The 21,390-nt window shown below is 42.1% G+C and overlaps 1 protein-coding gene across 4 annotated transcripts in view; it reads left to right on the top strand.

Annotated features, from left to right (window-relative positions):
• The window catches only part of SHROOM3 (shroom family member 3), a 318,758-nt gene that overhangs the window by 74,271 nt on the left and 223,097 nt on the right, over positions 1-21,390 (top strand). For all 4 annotated transcript variants that reach the window (XM_069236827.1, XM_069236829.1, XM_069236828.1 and 1 more), the window contains exon 2: positions 15,030-15,147. The gene's annotated coding sequence lies outside the window, so the exon portion shown is untranslated. The remainder of the gene's footprint in view (positions 1-15,029; positions 15,148-21,390) is intronic.

Genomic DNA, 21,390 nt, shown 5'->3' with positions numbered 1-21,390 from the left:
CGAGTTATAGTTATTTGAAATAACTCTAACTACAACTGCTGACTTTCTCTAGTTTTGTGTGAGTAAATTCAGAACTTAACTATAATGCCCCTGTAACCTTTGGTTTCTTAAGTGAATATATGTATATATATGTATGTAACCTACAACTAGGTAGTTATAGTTAGAACCTTCTTTCTATAGGCAAAGTGATTTTTGGTTTGCATATAACTTTGGCACCGTTTGATGAATCTTCTTGAAACTTTCCAGAAAAGTGCCCTACATTGTCTAGTTCCGCATGAAGGTTTCAGGGTGATCTGTCAAGTGGGGGCTAAGAAAAAGGGAGGAGGTCAAAAATGTATGTTTCCAATTTTATTTCCCAGAGAGATTTCAGACACAACTACACCCAGAGCCGCTATACGAAAAGACACTGAATTTGGCAGAAAGCAAGATCTTGGTCCAGAAAGACCTTTTTTTGTGATTTGGTGCAAATCTGGTCAGTAGTTTTAGAAATATTAAAGGGAAAACAAATTTGTATATCTAGTAATGTGGATCCTCCATGAATCCGACAGATCCCATGCTGAGATCTGATTGGCTGCCAACACTTAAACCAGGAAGTGTTGGCAGCCATCTTGTGACTTGGACTCAGCCGAGTCCCAAAAAAAGAAGTAAAAAAAAAAAGAAGGGGCAGAATAGGAATACCTTTATCCCCTATGCCTGGAGGTGGGATCCCACAGGGACCCCACCAGGGCCCAAAAACATTTTTGTTACATTTCTTGCAGGGATAATCATGGAGGATCTGCAGATCTCTGCAAAACTATTACAAAAATACAAGCGCTGTCTCACATGCTTGTGTATACTTCAGCCCCCAGGTGGGCCAGATCCCTGGGGCAAATGTAATTAAGCATATTGAGAAGGGGAGTGCTACCTCCCTGGGGCAAGGCCTACCCTGGAAAATGGAGGGGGGCTGCACGGACCCCCCTCCCGACTCTTCTTGGCCCTGTGGACCGCCACCTCCCTGTGGCCTGGTTGATATTTGCAATGGAGAGGGGGACTGCGTGGCCGCCCTCCCGGACCGTTTTTGGCCCCAGGGACCACCTCCTCCGCAGGGCCAGGCCGATTTTGACAATGGAGAGGGGTGGCCACGCGGCCCTGGTCCTGGGCTGTTTTTGGCTCTGGGTACCACCGCATCTCTGAAGCCATCCCATGCAATTTCAAAGGAGTGGGGCCATTAATGGCCCTGGGGACTGCCAACCCCAGGGCCAGCTCCCTATTTCAGGAGGTGCCCACGCTCTGGACGTAGATATTTGCTGTTGCTTCGCAGGAGCTTTGACCGCTCCCGCCAAAGCAAGAGCAACAGTAGGCCTGTTCCCATCGGGCGGAACAAGAAACTTGCTCCAGGAGTGGACTATTCATCTGTTTCCCTGGCCGCTGTAAAGCGGGCAGTGTAACAGATGAAAAAAATGCTCCTGCACACAGGGAGCAGCATTGTTTGATGCTCACTGCATTGCTCCTGCACACAGGGAGCAGCATTTTTTGAGGCTCACTGCATGCAGGAGCCGTGCCGGCTCCTGCTATAGGCAAGGAGCTGGCAGGGACTACTGGGCTATTCAGGCTACCCCTGTGTGCCCCAACAGAGCACAATGGGTGCTCTGGGGGGGGCAGGGCACCCACCATTAAGTGGGTTAGGCCAAGGGAATGTGGTTCCTGGGGTCAAAATTGACAAGGGGAGGGGGGCTGTGTGGCCCCCACCCTTGCACTAATTGACCGGGCCCCAGAAGATGGGCTCCCCAGGGCCAGAATTGGCCCAGGGAGTAAGTCACACCCTCCCTCCCCTTTTAGTAATTGTCTGAGCTCCACAGGATGGGGTCCCTGGGGCTGAAATCCAGGGACGGGGGCGTGTTGCAGTAATTGGCCAGACCCCAAGGATGGGGTCCGTGGGGTCGAAACAGGCCCAGGGAGAGGGGTTGCGCAGTCCCCTTACCCTTTTAGTAATTGGCTAGGGCCCAGGGGCTGCAGCCCTCCTCCCCTTGCAGTAATTGACCGGACCCTGGGGGATGGCGTCCCCAATTCCCTTTTTAGTAATTGGCTGGGGCCCAGGAGATGGGGTCCCTGGGGCTGTAATTGGCCCAGTGAGGGTGCTGTCTGCCCCCATCTCAGGTTGCCTGCATACAGAGGGGTTGACCACAGGGCCCAGCAGCCAACACATGCCACGCATGCCCAAAGGCTGTGGGTATAGTTGGGTTGTGCGCCTATGGGGGGTTGGCCGCAAGCCCTCGCCATGCACTGCCACTTACCCCACATAGTACATCAGTAATGACATCTTCTGTGACATGATTCATAATTTAACAGCAATATTTACCTAAGGGCACGAGTTATAATTTTTTGAGCTAAGTATAACTACAATTGTTGAATTTCTATGGTTTGGGGCATGTAAAATCCAAACCTAACTATAACGTCCCTTTGATGTTTTCTAATTTATTGAATTTCTAATGTTTTTTAATTCTATTTCCTAACTATAAATTCTGTGTAACCTTTGATTCACTTAAAAATCCAAAGGGTACAGAGGGGTTATAGTTAGGCTCACATTTTAAATGTACAAAACCATAGAAGTTCACCAGTTAGAGTTATCTCAAGTAACTGTAACTTGTGCCCTAAGGTAGCTGTAACTCTTTCCCCTGCCATGTAAGCACATTTGCAGGCATGAGACATATATTACTCGTCCTGGAAAAATAAAACTACGCAATAGAGAATGGCCCACTGTGATCTTACCTCATTGAACATGCAGTCCGTGAATCCACCACCTCCATTTTTAGAAAGCCAGTATGAGCCACCTGTTACGTGGAGAAACTGACTGTGCGCATTTCAAAGATATTTGGGGGCTATTGGTACATCTAGATTTTGTGCAGAATGAAAAAGATATTTGTTACTACATTCAAATGGATTTGAAGGCCATTCCATAATTAACACCTACCTGAAATTCCAGGAAAATAGGGTGAACCAATTGATAAGTATATGGAAGCAATAAAGAAATTGGAGGCACGGCTTGATGTACAGCCTAGTAGTGTAGTTCTATGCCATACATTTTTCATGCTAAAACAATTACAGAGTGAAAACTTGGCTACATATGTCTCTGCATTAAGGAGGCTGGTGGCAGACCAGTTTGTTTGTGATCAGTTTATCAGCAATTGCACACAAAAAAACTATACAGCAAAAGTTGTTGTCCTTAGGTGATCCCATGTTAGAAGAAACATTACTTATTGCAAAAAGCATAGAGACTTCACAAATCTCTGTAAAAGAGTCAGAAGAAAACAAAAATGTTAGTGTGATTAACAAATAGGGACACCAACGTTTTAATGGAAAATAGGCTGAAAGGCAACTGAGATGTGGGGAAAATGGGCAAAAGTAATTTCTTCGATTAAACAAAGTTTTGTTTCAGATGTGGAAATTTGACACATAGTAAAGGGGGTAATCCATATCCTGCAAAGTGGGTTCCATGTTGAAACTGTAAAAAGTGGGACATTTTGCCAAAGCCTGCTTGAGTTCTAAAACTAACTCAGGTAAAGTAGTTAATGTAGTTTTGCAGGAGTCAGAAGACGAGCCCAATAGGTGTTTTGAACAGATACAGAATGATTTGAAGGATATGGTCTTGGTTGTTAGTGAAGAAGTCATTGCAACAGGTAATCCGTCAGAATGTATAGAACCGTACATTGATGTGATAGGAAATAAGACAGTGAAAGTACTGGTGGATTTGGGATCCAGTATTACAATGATTACAGAGGAACGTTTCCATGAAAATTGGCTAGACAGAGAGTTAGAACCTCTCAACAGGGCACTTGTCTCATATGAAGGTAGAAGAATAGAACTAGCAGGTTTTTTTGAAGAAACAATGGTGTTCAGAGGAGGAAGCATATTTGGGAAAATGTATGTAGCTATAAAAGGAATTCAATTTTAGGTTGGTTCCATTAGGGACTATTCAAAATGGTTTTGAGACCAGGAACCAGGGATCAAGTCTCAGTCATCGGTGAGGATCACGTTGAACAATTAAAAATGAAGTATTCATCAGTTTTCACTGAGGAGGTTGGTAACATCAAAGGGTTTTGCCATAAATACAAGTCAAGGAAGGTTCTATCCCCATTAAACACAAATTACGCAGTGTTCCTTTCTCGGCAAGAAAGGAATAATTATTGAGTCTTCTCTTTTGCTTTTCCCATTTGTGGTTGCATGCAAATGGGATGGGAAGTTGGGGGTTTGTGTTGACCTGCACAGCCTGGACAAAGCTATTTGGATAGATTCCAATCCACTTCCCAAGCTCACAGATTTGTTTGCACTCATACATGGTGCAAAATTGTTTAGCAAATTAGACCTCACCCATGCATACCATCAAGTTGTACTTGAACCTGGTTCGAGACACTTTACTACATTTGTTTTACCTGTGAGCTCTTTCCGATACTGCTGGATGCCATTTGGGTTGGCTTCAGCCGTGGAATTTTTCCAGAGACTAATGTACCAACTGCTAAAAGGTGTGGAGGGTGTAGCAGCCTTCCAAGATGATGTTCTGATATTTGCTAAATCTGTGGCAGAGCATAATAAGATTCTCAATCAAGTATTGACTATTTTCCACAAGAAGGGAGTAGTGCTTAAAATTGTGAAGCGTGAATTTTTTAAAGACAGAGTGAAATACCTTGGCCATATTGTGTTGGGGAATGTTATTGAACCAAGGCCAGGATTGGTTGATGCTATCACAAATGCGGGAGCACCCACAGACAAGACAACTTGACGTTGTTTATGGGACGAAGTGAATTTTACTCAAGATTCATGCCAGATTATGCATCTCATGTTAAGGTCTTAACAGGATTGTTTAAAAAAATGTGGTGTTTAACTGTGATGACAAGTATGAGAAGACGTTTGATTGGAGTAAGCAACAGTTAGTGAGCTCCAAAGTGTTAAACTCATGTAATCCGAAATTATCGTGCTGTATAACTGTTGATGCCAGCAATCATGGATTAGGGGCGGTGTGCATGCAAAATGAATTAGGGATAGAGCACACTATTGGGTATGCTTCTAGAACACTTAGGGATCCTGAAACACATTCTCGACAATTGAAAAATAATTATTGGTGTGTTGGTGGGCCATCCAAAAATTCAAACCCTATGTGTGGGGGGCCGAGTTGACAGTTAAAACTGATCAAAAGCCATGAGTCACAATATTGAGTGGGGGGGTGGATTAAAGATCAAACCCTCTTCTATAGCCAGGTTGTCTACAAAACGTTTGCAATTCAACTTTGACAGTGTACATATTCAGGGAGCGAAAAACATGAGGGCTGATTTCTTATCCTGGAGTTCGTCAACCAGTAAGGATAAAGAGGGCGAGGAAAGTTGTGTGATTGCGGCTACTGATGTTCGGGAGATGAGCGCTATAACTGAAATGGAATGGAGGACTGAAATTGGAAATGATGAAGTTATCAAGCAAACTATCAAACATGACACTAAAGAGTGGCCAAAAGAGAAAAATGTAGAGTCAGGATGCCATCCATTTTGGAAAGTAGCAGTGGAATTATCAGTAGAAGACCGGTTCTTACTCAGATTGGAAAAGTTAATACCTCCTCCAGGATTAAGAAACAAACTTATCCAATTGGCACATGAGGGTCATTTGGGGGTACGATGACAAAATGTAGGTTGAGACAAACCTTTTGGTGGCTCTCAATAGAAAGGGAAGTTGATGAGTATGTTAGCAGATGGATGATTTTTGCTAATTCAGATAAAAGTTGTATAGTAAGGAAACCACCTTTACAACAGATTGAGTGGCCTTCTTATGCTTGGGAAAAAGTGGGAATAGATTTAGTTGGACCGTTTTATGGCTTCCGTACCTGTGCCGCTATACATTGGTGCTGGTTGACCTATATTCAAAGTAGCCTGAAGTGGAATTTGTGCCTGAGCCAAACGCTAAACTGTGGTTGAGTTTTTACAAAATATATTCATGAGGGAAGGATTTCCACAGTTTCTGTTGTCAGACAAAGGGGTCCAGTTATGAGTGAAGAGGTGAAATGCTTCTTGAAATCAAGAGATGTTAAACATGTGAAAATATCTCTATACCATCCCCCATGCAATGGGCAGGTAGAGCGTATGAATTGCGTAGTGGCACAGTGTGTAATGTGAGTGATTGTGTATAAATATGTAGTTAAGAATGCGTTGAACTCAATAATTTCATTCTATCGTACCAGCCCACAGAGATCAATGTTGGTATCAGCATTTCAAGTGCTGAGAGTAAGAAAGCCTTTCACCAAGATATACCTAAACTGGAGGGGCAAATGGGTTAAGTTCAGAGTGTCAATGGAGGAGTTTGAAGCCATGGTTAAACAAAATACAGGTGTGGCCAAAACTAAACAGAAGGAGAATTATGACAGGAGATCAAGAGTGAGTGAGGTAAAGATCAGGATTGGGGATGTACTTCACATTAAGAAAGGAACTCATCTTAAGAAAAGATGACAGACGTTCAGTGGTCCTGTTGTGCTCGATAAAGTTTGTGGAAACGCAATCAGAGTGAGCGGTAACAGTTGGTGGAATGTCTGAAATCAGGAAGAAGAACATCCCCAGAGTGAAGTAATAGAGAGGCCCAAAAATATTGGTGAATCTAGTTTTAAGGCCAATTCACTGGATGGTAAGATGGGAGTTCACAGAATTTAGGGGGTGAGGAGATTACCAATCAGATATAGACAAGTCGTCACCTTCCTGACAGGCTGTCCTTATCAAGGCCATTTGTGCTAAGGTTGTGCTTTATTGATATTATCTTTTGCCTTCCAACCAGAATGTTATTTTTCCAGGTCATATTAGGATAAATTGTGATTTGATGGAATTTTATCTGTGGTTTTTGTTATTTGTTTCCCTAAATTAGTTTCCCTCCTGTAAGTATTAGTTAAAATGTAAGCTATTGTTTTGCTATGATACTGTAGGTAGACGTATTCCATGGGTGGGAGTCTTATTGTAACATTGCTTCCTTGATTGTTTTGTATATGTAAGAGGAGAAGTAATGTAGTAGTGGGTGAGCGTGGCATTGGATGAAATGTGGGACCGTGCGTTGCATGGAATACCGTGGTTGCCTGAGAGTTCGTTAGATTCAACTAGTGACAGTTGGGTCCAGCAAGATTCGTCAAGAGGCTTAATATGCCACAGCTCCGTTTCCAAATAAACAAGCAGAATTCAAGACTTGCTCCAACTCCTATTCATTTGTGGGAGTCGCTACTACACTCTTCTTTGTCTTCCTATCTCCTTTCCAAGTTTTTATACACACCTTTTATTTTTCATATTGAAGTCCAATCTTTATTTGCAAAATTGATAAGTCACACATTCAGACAGTTGTATAAGTATGGTAAGAATGAAAGGTAATAAAAAGAGAAATCGTATCATCTGCGACGCTATTTTTGTGCAACTGAAATTAAGGTGCTTTTCAAAATAGAATAGAGTTTCCAGCTCTAGTAAGTTTTGGCAGTCCAAGCTAGTAAACCCAGACGATTTGCTTTGGCAATATTTCTCCCTTGGGGCATTTGTGTAACCATTGGGAAAATTAAGAAGACAGAGATTAAGAAGGAAGATATATTGTTTATAACCGCCCATGTATGTTGCCTTACGTGGTCAAAACAAGCTTTTGTTTTAATGCAGTCCGATTAAGTGTAATGTGTTTGAGTGTCTTAGTTTTGCTATCTCCATTCCTGTTTTTTTATATTCAGCTTTATATCTCATATTGTTTATCACCGTACACGTAGTTGTCTTCCATGGGCAAAAGCAAGCTTCCATTTTAATGCAGTCCGACTAAGCATTTCAAGATAGTTTGTTTCCCAGTTTTCATGTCGCTTTCTCCATTCTTATTGTTTTGAAACACTTTTATAAAAGGATTGTTTATCCAAGACTATGTATTTTGGCTTACTCCTACAAAAAAAACAGCTTTGGTAAAGACAATAGGTCTCGTTTACGTGAGAACTATTGGCTTTGGCAACATCTTTTAGCCATGTTGTACAGCAGCGTAGCTGCTGAGCAGCATTGCTAAAAGTTAATAAAAAAAAGAAGCACCATAACAATAAAATAAAATGTGCTATGATGCTGGAAGGTTAAAAAGAGTGCTTACACCACTTATGTTTTTACTTTTAGCCATGTTGCTCTACAAAATGGCTAAAATACACCGGCAAAGCCAAAAGCTCTCACATAGGCAACACCTATTGGCTCTGTCAATGCTTATTTTTTATTTTATTTTTTATACCTTTTTTTATTGAGATCCAAGGTCAGACCAAGAACGAATTTCAACAAAAAAATCATATTACACTAAAAGTGCAAAACGGACAGACAACAAAATATAGCATCAGTACATCACAATTCCAAACCCAATATACCAATTTACATCATCATATTTCATTGCTTAATACCATCACTTAGCGGCAAAGACATAAACAATTCATAGTTTTAACAGTACTATTTCTCAGGCTCTAACCCCCACCACCCCTTAAGCTGTTTTGATATCCTCTACTGTCCTCGTATCTAAACAGGGTCCCTGAGCTAGATACAGAGAGTAACACACAGGGAAGCAATACTATGAGTATAACGTAGTTTACTCTCCATTAACATAGCAAACATAGGAATGGAAATCTTAAATTCAAATATACAACATACAATATATTTCAATTTAGATATTTATTATAGCTAATTAAACATTCAGTTCGCACATAATATAATCAACATAGAATCAACCAAAAAAAATATATAATACAACCCCCTACCCTAAATGAAACATACATATATGAAAACATAAACAACATAACAGTAAATACGCAAAAATAAACAAATAACACAGAACCAACAAAATCACAAATGAGTATACATACAAAATTACAACCGCCTCATACATGAGAGGATATTTAAACAGCACAATAAAGTTACTGCTTTGATGCTACAATTATGCGTTGTAGTTTGGATTGTATAAAATTCAACATAACAGCGATCGAGAGATCATCTTGCTGGTCACATGTCCTGGATCCTGCTGATACTGTTAGCAAGTTGTTCCCTACCAGTTTGGTATCCTTGTGGGTTTCCCCTGTGGATTACGTTTTTTAAACCATGTGAACTTGTAGAGTGAGAAAGCATAGCTTCATTTAGCTATATCCATGTGTTAGTCCTTCATTTTGGACTACAAATTTGAAGTTGGAGAGTGTTTAATCCAGCCTGTAAGGGATATCTACGTTCTTTCATATCTAAGGCAGGTTACAAGATGTACGTATGCCAATTATACTGAATCATAAAGTCCTGATGAAGGTGTATTTATATTTTTCTTCACTCACCGAAACGCGCGTCGGCTTGTAAATTGGCATGTCTTGAACATTGGCATGAAGTGTTTGAAATTGGCAAATTTGAAGCCCTGACCAGGATAGGCTACCATCAGGCCTGTAACACGAGAATTTGAATCAGGAAATTATAACCTAGAATTGGCTGTTATGTTGAATTTTATACAATCCAAACTTCAACGCATAATTGTAGCATCAAAGCAGTAACTTTATTGTGCTGTTTAAATATCCTCTCATGTATGAGGCGGTTGTAATTTTGTATGTATACTATTTTGTGATTTTGTTGGTTCTGTGTTATTTGTTTATTTTTGCGTATTTACTGTTATGTTATTTATGTTTTCATATATGTATGTTTCATTTAGGGTAGGGGGTTGTATTATATATTTTTTTTGGTTGATTCTATGTTGATTATATTATGTGCAAACTGAATGTTTAATTAGCTATAATAAATATCTAAATTGAAATACATTGTATGTTGTATATTTGAATTTAAGATTTCCATTCCTATGTTTGCTATGTTAATGGAGAGTAAACTACGTTATACTCATAATATCCTCTACTGTCTCCATAAGCTCACCAGGTTTGGGAGAATCTCTTGATCCCACCGCATCTCAGCGCATACAACCGCTCCTGTTTCCTTATTGTTTCATTTTCCTTACCCATTCCTCAAAAGTAGGGATAACCGAAGTGTCCCAATTTTGCAGTAAAAGAGATCTAGCCACTGCCGTAGCAATATATACTAATTTTATAAGTCTGGGAGCTAAATTCCTCCAAGGATCATAGCCCAAGACTAACAACCAAACACTATTTCTCTCTGTAAGGCTGTATCTAAAAACCTGAATGCCTTGCCCCACAATTTTTGAATAGGCCCACATCAACCTATAACTTGTGTTTAGTTTGCCATGACCCCCACGTGACATCGAAAGCAGTGGCTGGCCCAGCTAGGATTAACCTGGGCTAGGAATTGCAGAGTTCAGTGAAACAGCCATATGCTAAAGTAGAGCATTCTGAATCAATTGGCTTCTCTCAATACATTGAAATTCAACCAATTAATTTCCTCCCAGATCTCTTTGTTTAGTTCTAGCCCTTAATATTTCTCCCATTTTATAGTTACTTTTACAAAGAGATCTGGGCCCTTCCGCTCCATACGTTGCCTTTCCCTTTCACCCGCTTGTCTGTCACCCCAGGGTCTACCAGGTCTCTGACTATATTTAGGCTGTCCCGTATCTGGCCACAATCCAGTTCAGTGAGACTCTTAGACATTATTCTATAGGACCCAGTGAGCAAAAAATCCCATTGTACGTCTACCCCTATTTCTGACAGATTTTTCCACCTGTTCCCGCTAAAAAATCCCCAACCTTCCGAAGTCGAGCACGGACATCCCTGTCGGGGCCCCAGCAAACTTGTAGATTACCTACATATGCAGAATTGATTATTATATTGACTTCTGTATTCTAGTACATCTTTTGCACCAACCCCATGATCTGGTAAGGAATGCCAAATTTTGCAAAAATGTTGAATAGAGTATCCCAAACTACGAGTTCAAAGCCTCTTTCTGCATCCAATAAAAGTATAACGGCAGGGGTATTATCAATCGCAAAGTAATCTAATGGTTCAGCCAAAAAGTGTGTGTTAGTAGCCAATTGACGACCAGCAATAAATCCATTCTGATCGGAATGAATCAGTTTGGCAGCTACTGGATTGAGACGGTTAGCCAAGAACTTCATGGCGATCTTATAGTCTGCGTTTAAGAGCGTAATTGGTCGATATGAGTTAGGATCTTCACTGCCTTTATCTTTCTTTAAAAAGCGAACTACATTTCCTGTACAGAATGATGTCAGGCTAGAGCTCCCCTTCAACATATTGCAAATTACCAGCAAGAAATAATCTGCCAATACATCAATAAAGGATTTTTAATATTCTGCTGGTAAGCCATTGGGGACACACACCTTTCCATTCGGGAGGTTCTTAATCACCTCCACAAGTTCTGCTTTAGTGAACGGGCAGGAGATGGCTTCCCTCCAGGTATAGTGAGCCCAGCTAAGAATTTCCTGAACGCTTCAGAATCAACCACTTGACTCTGACTATATATTCGTCTATAATGTTCTAGTATAATTTACCCAAATTTCCTATGCTCTGTGTATCCTACCCCCGCCGTTGGACATTTTAGAGCGTGTATCATATTATTGGCCACCTCCTCGCGTGCTTGCCAAGCTAAAAATCTACCTGTGAAATTACTACCCTTATATACTTTTTGCCTGTGAGCCTGGTGCATCGCCTCAGACGTACTATAATACTGATCAGTGAATGCCTGTTTAGCCTGATCTAATAGTTTTGTATTCGTTCTTGAGGGATACTTTGAAATTTGTTTAGGCTATTACTAACCCCCTCTTCTAAAGCCCAACTTTGTTGTCTAAAAATGTGGCTATTAGCAGCATCCTTTACAATTACAATCCCTCTTATATAGGCTTTCAGTGAATCCCAAACAATAATGGGAGTGGCTGACCCGTGGTTCCTACTGAGAAATTCTCTAATCTCTTTTTTACATATCTGGATTCACCCTTCATCCTGAAGGTGTTGTTTATTAAAAATCCACCTCCTAGGTTGAAACATGTCCCTTTCCAGTGACACTTCCAAAATGAGGGTTGCTTGGTCTGAAAATCCACTGTAAGTGTTAAAACAAAGGACCCACATCTCAGCTAAAAACCTGGGGAATTCTCCATGTTTAAAAACTGTGCGGACTATAAGGGGTTTTCAACAGCTCAAGTAGCTCATAAGGGGACCGCTTTTTTTTCAGCTAAAGGGTTTAGGGTTTGGGTGCTAGACTTTGTAAGTGATAAAACTGGGTGCTGGTGCTGGGTTAGCTGCTCTGTGTTCTCTAAAAGACTAAACTAAAAGTCTGACCTTTAAGGGGCCAATGCTTGTTTGAGTTAGTTAGGAACTCTGGAGTCACAGCATGCAGAATTAAATAATGTATGGTGGCCTTGTACAGTGGGAGTGGCTTCTATTGATTACGGAAGCAAGTGAATACTGATAAGGATAATATTGGGGTATTGGGATGTAGTGACAACCCTTGTGGGTCCAAATTCTGCCCCGTTGATATTGGGCTGTGTGCGTCCTTCTGTCCGTGTCTGACGTTGGAAAGTTAGGGACCAGTCGCAGAGCCTTGCCTTTGAAAGTTGAGAATTTCGGTAAGCATCTGCAATACAATATGGTGATCATTTTGGAGAGTGTATATACAGTGGTGTGAATTACAATATCTATGCATTCTAAACATAGTGACTGCACCTTTTACAATGTTATTGGCGGGGTCCGGGCCAGGTGACCCATATTTGAAAGTAAATGTGAAAGGATTGCAGAAGATACCTCAGTAAGGAGGGCATGGCCAATTAAGAATTGTATACAATTTGAACCCACGTAAGGCTGGACAAAGCAGTACATTTCAATGTAAATCAACTTTATGTATTTCAGTTCATGGTCACAGCCTACTTCCTCTGCTCATTCTCAGCCCTTTATTCCTTTCCCTTACGGTCACACACTGCCCACTGTACTACCTGCACTCTTACTGCCCTCTCTGCTCCTGCCCTCGGATCCTTCTCCTTATGCACATCCTCTTCAGCTTTCTCGCCTTGCACATTATCCCCTCCGTGCACAAAATCACGTTGCCCCCTTTACATCTACACCATTCCCGCTCTACTCGCACACTGCCCTCCGCCACTGCTGTTCACCCAGTGTCTTCTCTGCCCCATCTACTCACACCATGCCCTCTTTACTCCCTACTTGTCTTCTCACACACTGCCCCTCCAGCCTTCCCCTTCTGCTCATGCTCTACACCGGTGGTTCCCAACCTTTTGACTTCTCTGGACCCCACTTACTGATTACTGGAACCCGGTGACCCCCACTGAATCATTATTAGAGTCTGGGGACCCCCCACTAAGTCATTACTGAAAGCTAGGGACCTAACCTGTTAATATTGTTTAATTTTCTAAGCAGTCGTCGACCCCCTGAGGAGGCTTCGCGGACCCCCAGGGTCCCTGGACCACAGGTTGGGAACCACTGCTCTACAATCTCAGCTCCGTGCTCCTTCTGTCCACAGTGCACCCTCCTTGACCATTCTCACACAATGGGAGCCGAGAGGGTAGTATGTGAGTAGAAGGGCAGAGTGGGCGACGCAGGAACAGAAAGGAGAAGGTGGAGAGAGCCCTGTGCCCGCAGAGGGAACACGGAGAAGAAAATGCATGCAGAGGTGGTTAGATAGCAGACAGCAGTGGGCGCGTAAAGGGGGTCCAGTGGGTAAGAGAGGGGGCAGGGGCACAGTGTGAGAGAACGCAGCAGGGAGCAAAGAGCATTGTGCGTGCAGAGAAGGCAGATAGCGGACGCGATAGTATGACACGAAGGGACAAAGTGCGACAGTGTATGAGAGCAGAGGGACAAGGAGCCGGAGCAGAGGGGCCAAGGCAGAGCGAGGCGAAGGGGTATGAAGCAGAGAGGTCCGCGTGTCGGCAGAGAAACCAAGGTGCAGAGGCCATTGTGTGAGAATGGTCAAGGAGGGTCCCACACTGCCGTCTGTGCCTCACGCGCCTCTCCTCGCGCCGTCCTCTCTGCTGCCTCCAGCTCTGCGCATTCACAGCCTTCTGCCCGCACACTGCCCGCTTTATACCAGGATTACTTAGCAGATGCGCTGCTCTCCTCTTCTCTGCTCCCTGCTCCTTCAGGTCTCACACTTCCCTTGCAAAGACTGCTGGGGCCCAAGCACCAGTGCCCCACAAAACCTGCCGTTTATACGGATAACAGGTGCCAGAGAATCATCTGGTTGAGGACATTCCAAGTGTGTGGTTGTACACTGTGCTGAGTGTGGACCGTCTTGGTTGACAACCTGCCCAGTGATCAGCCCAGAGACGGCGATCCGGCGGTGTCGCGTGCTCGCACCGCTGAAACTCGCAAAAGAGGTGAAAGTGCTGCTGCGCCCTGTTGTAGTTTAGCAGCAAAGAACAGCTTAACATTCCTGCCCGAGGCTTGGTGAGCTTTAAAGGGAACCAACCAAGGTTCGTCTCATGCAGGACACGTCAGGCATCCGAGCCATCCGAAATATCCGGGCCTTCCGTGTTGGAATGTTTACTCCCTGCGAGCCACCACACCAAGCCCAGTAGAAGTGACGCGCACGGCTCCTCCAGCAGCGCCCCGGCCCGAGGCCCTGTGCGGGCGCTGCAGGACCTTACCTGTTGTTCAGAAGCCTGAGTGTCACCGTGAGCTGATCCAAAGTCAACTAATGTGCACCCACGCTCCAGTCATTATGTGATGCTTTCCTCGTCTTGTTTCTTTTTTATCATAAGAAAAATGACACGCCTTGTTTATACTGATAGAGGTTTGGTAATAGCAGTAATTTAGAACAGGGGTGCCTTATTAAATGACTGTTTTTCTCTGTGTGAGGCTTTTCATTTTGGAGGTATGTAAATGGTACAGTAATTTTAACACTCCCTGGGGCTACACGACTATATCAATTACCTGTTTACAGTATGGATTAAAACCACACACCCGTGGCATTTGAACAACTGTTATTGCTTCTGTCCTCTAGCTCTGTGAGTGGCTCTGATTTTGTGCTTATTGATTTGGATAATTGCTATAATCCAAGCCTGTGCGTGTTTGCATTTGCCACACTTTTCTTGCTTTCCCTGTACTGGAGTGCGCCGGAGCAATCACGCCTCCAAACTGTTTGTTTTCGCAGTGACCCGTACAGATAGTGGCCACGAATCGTCTTCCATTTCCCGCCTTCTGAACCAAGCAGACATCTCCACCACAGGCACAGCAGCATGACCAGGAGGCGGTGCACCGACTGAGAGCAGGTAAGAAAGACACTTCGAGCACCTAAGCCAATGCAGACATGAAATAAGGGCAGCACCGGGAATGTAAACAAACTTTGGACGACTCCCACAAAAAAGTGGAGGAAAATACGCTAAACGCACTGAAGAGCGATGCTGATGACTGACATCTAGCTCCAAAGTAATAACTGTGCCAAAGTAAAGTTTGGGGGCGTAGTTGTAGGTTTTTCTACTATCAGATTATTTCAGGGGCGTAACGCAGGTTCCAGCGGCCCAGGGGGATCCCAAACCCTCCAGGGGCCCTCAACTCTTTAAGGGATCCATCCAGGCCAGGGCCAATGAATATCTATGGGAGACTCAGGAGCCCCGCAATACATTCTGCAGGAGCCCGCGTCATTTTGCGTTACTCCACTTAGGGCCAGATGTAGCAAAGGGTTTTACCCATTCTGTGTCTATGGGAAAATGTGTTTGTACATATGGCCCTTAATTCTTTATTTCTCCCTGCCAGCATGGGAGGCTCTTGTGAGTAGGATAAGTAGGTGCTACCACCGTCAACATAATATGACTTCTGTACACTACTCTTCGCAGGGCTTTCACTAACAATCCTAACTAGGCCCTTGCATTACCAGCAGGTAGGCACAACCTGTGATTCAGGGAAATGTGTCAGGAAGTTAAAGGCAATGAAGCAGTGTATTGTAAATAAAAACATACCGTGGCTCCAGGGTGCAGGATGTTGAAGAAAACCAGTAATTCATAAAACATTTTCTAGTATCTCAGCTTTATTCTAAAAAATATCTTTGACCTCCTTCAACACATTTTTAGATACTAATGTGCACATCCTCTTTGCCAGCAGACACCACCTTTTTTCATCTCCAGATTGATTTTGCGTTACATTTTTTGATTAGGCGTGTATAGTTTATGTTTTTGTCCATACTTTGAGCATAGATTCACTTTACGGAAAATGGAAACTAACACCGTTGTAACCTAATCATTTTAAATGGACATTAATAGCCAGTGAATTTATAAAGATATTTCCAAGTTATTCCTGGCATTATCTTGCTTTTTATTGGTACTTTGTGTATGGTTTCTTTTTCTTTAATATTTCTTATCTATTTTGTTCAATTGTCTCTATTTGTTTGTAGTGTTACAAAGCAGTTGCAGTTTGTTAAGATCACCTTGCCCAGCTCCACTTCTCAATTTCTCAGCTTGAGCTTGAATTTCTTTAGGGCACATTAAGTCACATGAAATGTAGTGCTGGGTAAATTAACAACATTGGACTAACGTGAAGGATCCTCACATGACTGGGCCACATTAGTAGACTAAAGGCATTTCTGTAACAATGCTGCACACTCAGACCCGTTCAGATTAATTATTTCACATATTATTTTGACAGTCACCTTCTCTTAATGCTGATTTCTTTCCCTAGTGATATCATTTAAACACTAAATCATCCTCAGCTTCCATGACCCTTGAGGACCTCCCATGTGGTGCTATCTCTCTTCCTCTCACTCTCTCATGTTAAACCAATCTCATGTGTTCTGTTTCTACTCACCCTTTCACCTCCTTTGCTAGAGGAGAGAAGTGTCAATTCTTTTTAAGCTCATAGAGATGAAAGTTGGCAGCTTTTGCAAATTTGTTGATGTGTGCGCCAAATTAGAGGGTACTGAAAACTAGTAACTCTACTGAAGTGAGATGGCTGGAGATAAACCTTTCATCTTTATCTCATCTTTAATTCTTCATTGAGAGCTTAAACTACTTTTGTGTCTGAGAGTGGTCAATGAGAATTTTCGGAGACAGATAATCAGAATTCATCCAGCATCAGCTTTGTCAGGCAGGCATGAAGAACGATTAGGTCTTTTACTGATGAGGTATTTAAGTAAGGCTGTGTGAATACACTCATAATGATGGACAGAGGCACCCTCATGTCAAACAGAGCACTCAGGTGCTCAAGGTACAGTTTACAAATATCCTAGGGATTTCCACAAATTACCAGCGCCTTTCCAGAGATGATCTTTCCAATCTTTACCATTTTTTGTACATTTTCGATGACAGAAGGGAACCATCTCACCCAGGGTATGCTCCATAGTTAAAATGAGCTGAAGACAGGCCTGCCTGGAAGCAGAAGGGTTATACCATACTGAAACAGGACTCCAATCACTTGCTCGTGCACAGGAAGAAAATGACACATCTAAGAACACCTCATCAGAACATTCCTCGAACTGGAAAGGCTCAAACAAATTAAGACCATGCTGGAAGAAAGAAGACTCCTGGTGCCTGCTGGAAGAAGAGGACTCACTTATGGACTCAAGGATTCCTGATCCATACCAGCCTGAGGGCTGCAACTGCTGTCCAAAGGTCAAGTGGTTAGATTCCTGCTTATGCGCTTCAGGGACACAAATCCCTCAGTATTTGGGGGTCATTAGTGTTTTTGTTTTACAAAAACAAACCCCGACTTTGTTTCTTTTAACAAAATATGTTTAAAAGTTTGGTGACCAAACTCTTTTGTATCTTGACGGAAACCACTATGATGGAGTATCCTTTCAAGGTATAGAGTTGACCGGCAGACAGAAGTACTTCATGGTGGTAGAGGTAATGCCCTCCGCCACCTTGCTGGATGGATTACGGTCTACCAAATCCTAAACCAGGCCCTAAACCAGAAGGTTAAACGTTTGGACAAAGATGAAATGCTTGGTGAATCCGCCTGTGCTCCATCATGGTCAGCCTGAAATTGCACCTAGTTTCCTGTCAACCATTGGAGAAATTGCATTATTATGTATGGTGGGGGTGGTGGCTATCCAAGTATTTCTGCAGTACAAAACAGTGATGAAGTAAAAATGCAAAGCAATAAAAACCCCAAACCAAATAAGAAGATAGAGCAAAATTGAATAAACAAAATGGCAGAGAAATTACAAAAATCCAATAAGCGTAACCAGTGATATATTTTTAAAACATTTAAGGCAAAGAAGAGTAAAGATGATAGAGACTGCAGTAGACCGGGACCTAGGTGCAGTTTAACACTGATCGCAATGGAGCATGGTTGGCTACACCAACCAGGTTTGTCATGGCCAAAGATTTTATCTTCTGACTTCAATCTTGGAACTCCCAATCCATCTCAGGAGAACACTTCTGAAGCCCCCTAGGTTTTTCGGGGTAGGCAATAAGAGACTCACAAGGTGGTAGGCAGATGCCAACAACAAGGTTCAGTCAAGTTTAAGTCCAGTTGCCATTGTTCAGTTGAGCAGTTGCAGGAAAAGGCCTACAGTAGATTGTTGTGTCACTACAGCTTTAACAGAAGGTCAACCATATGACCCTTGGGGTACACTTCTGTGTCCTGAGTATAAGAGGTAGCAGGTCCAGTTCTTTCAAAGCTTTTCTCTGGTCACATGCAGCAGGTTCAGTCCTCTTCTGCTATTCCCCCTGGCCCAGGAGTGTTCTGAAGTGTGTTCCTAGAAATGCCACATTTTATGGCACAAGTTAGTGGGAGGTAGTGACTCCTGGGCACGGCCTATCCAATGGGGTAAAAGTTCCCAGGGCCAACACTCCTCACTTTGGAAATTTTCAAGATGGTCGAAGTATTCAGCCACACTAAACTTGGGCTCTGAGGGCTGGGTATGTGTGTGCGGATTGTACTATATTCATTGAAAGTGTCCTCCCACATCTAACACTAAAATCCAGAGACAGAAGTCTTGTAGAACAAAGCAGGTTTTTCACCAACGAGACAGTACATACACAAGGCTTGTTTTGCCATCATGTTTCTCTTCCTTTCAAGTGCACCCCTAGTGTTTTATGTGAAACTCCAGAGCCAGAAGTCTGGTGGGACAAAGCGGGCTCTTCAGCAATCAGATAGTGGATACAAAAGAATTGCTTTGGCATTCTGTTTCCCTTCCATTCAAGTTTGCCCCCAGCATTAAATGTAAAAACTCAGAAGACCTGTCAAACAGGATTTGACACTGTAATGTCAAAAAGGAGGCTCCCCATGTTCACTGTGTATTTTCTGTCAGGCTCAGAGGAGCCTTTGCTTCCCATTTAGCACAACCTAATGTCCCCGGTAAACAAGTTGCATCTTTTTCACACCTGTTCAAATGCTAATCACTGACTGTCATAAGTAGTGTTGCAAATGCAAATTTAGGCTTGAGGGACCCTAGGCAAGGAAAAGGTAACTTTCTAAATATTCTTATATTATTAATATTATAATAATATTTTTTAATATTCCTTCTTCACCATTGAATTGGATTTTTAATAACTATTAAAAAAATATTAGTTCAATTATTTTCCCAGCTAGTTTAATTCCCAAGATACAGTATTAGGTTATGTAATGTGAACTCTGGTTTTCTACATAGGACAAGTAGGCCTGTCACAGTGAAGAATAGCTTTAGGTTGCTAGTCACTGTATGGACATGGTAACATTAAAATTCAACATGCCCTGCTTTTGAAAACCATGCACCCTTCATTGTGAGCTCCATGCTCTACGTAGGGGTGACTTATTAATATTTAAAAGGGGGACTTTGAGCTGTCAAAATGGTTTATTTTGACAGCTCAAATTGCAGTGTTTAAACTGCCACAGTCAGTCTACAAATGGAGGCAAAAAAACATGTTTTACACTGTCACTGTAGTGGAAGGCACAATAGGTCCTGCAGCCACACAAATGACTTTTAAAATTAGAGGCCCTGGGCACATTTTGTACTAAAGACTAGTGATTTATATACCAGTTAGAAATATCCCACTATGACCATGTTTAAAGGGTGCTTGCAGGCACTTTACTATTGGTTAGCACGGGTACAGTGCACAGAGTTCCAGATTGAGGAAAAATATATGGTCCTGCAAAAGGCAAAATATACAGGGTAGCAACACAGAAAGGGCAGATTTCCTACAATAGTAAACTGTTGTTTGTTAATGTTTTTTCACCTGTTTCTGGGCTTTACTTCCTTAAAATGTTCAAAATTGATATCTCTGATTCTCTTTAACCTAATTTAGTGATATTGGTGTCTTTTTTTGCGTATTCATTTTCTCTATTTTTCTAATTATGTTTGGGAATTTTATTTTGTTTTTTTCCTGACTTTGACACTGTTGGTAGTACTTGAACGTAATATACACTTCTCCAAGCATTGCCTGATGCTTGTGCCAGGGCTATCAGGGGCTGAGCAGAGATTCTCTCTGAATTGTACTTTGACCTAACTGGTTGTATTTATTAAGTTGGTAGAGGTCACCCCTCCCAAAGTTGTAACTAAATTTCTGCAGATTTGTCAAAGACTGCCAAATATATTAATATTTACCTTGATGAATCTGCATGACGCAGCACAACAGAAATTAGTTAAACATGCCAAGTGTCTACCAAATATGGTGCAGATCTGTGAAATGCCACCAAAGTTATCAACAAATCAAATATTTTTTTCTCCTTTAACTTTGCCCTTTCCCACCCCATTATCAAATCTCATTGAAACATTAAATCACAACACTGAGATTAAGATGCTGACAGCCTGCAAAATGTCATGTAAATTAATTAAACAGGACCAAAGCTATCAGCAAATAAACTTTTTATGAGTCCCTTTAATGTGCTCTTCTGAGAAATATACATGAAACTCTAAATATCAAGAGTAGGATAAACATGAAACTCAAAATATCAAGAGTATACTAAACAATCTAAGTGTTGTGCAGAAATGTAACCCCTTAGCTGTTGTGGTGAGCTTTCTTTTGGCTATTTGGGGTAGTTTGTGCTTAGGGCTCCATAACCTTTATTCCACCTAAGGTATCAATGCCAAATTTGCATCCTTTTTCCGAAAATCCTGGGGATTCTAAAGATCACCAGGGTTTGTGGGTTCCTCTGGGGGGGGGGGGGGGGCAAGAAAATAGGCAAATATGGCAAACATTTGAGTTATTTTTAGAAAAATAGGGAAAAGTGCTCCAGAGAAAAGTGCCTGTTTTTCCCCTAAAAATGGCATCCACGAATAGTTTGCTGCACTAAAATCATCATCTTCCCAGCTTTCAGGCGTATGCGGAGCTGAATCCTAAAACCTACTTTTGTACCACAGTTTTGGCATTTTTCTAAGAGGTAGCCTATTTTCCAGATTTTTTGTGCTCTCATCCTACTTCGAGTTTGTGGTGGAAACCAGTGTGAAACCCATGGGTAAGCCAGAAATACTACACATTTCTGAAAAGTAGACAAAAGTCTGAATTTATCAAAGGGTCATATGTGTAGATCCCTCAAGGTTTTGCTATGGGAAATGACTGTTGAAATAAACAAAATATTGAAAATCGGTAGTAAAAAAA

Source organism: Pleurodeles waltl, chromosome 1_2 (assembly GCF_031143425.1).
Source record: "Pleurodeles waltl isolate 20211129_DDA chromosome 1_2, aPleWal1.hap1.20221129, whole genome shotgun sequence".
In the NCBI taxonomy this organism is placed as follows: Eukaryota; Metazoa; Chordata; class Amphibia; order Caudata; family Salamandridae; genus Pleurodeles; species Pleurodeles waltl.
Note: the sequence above shows the minus strand (reverse complement) of the source record. Positions and strands in the feature narration are given on the sequence as shown.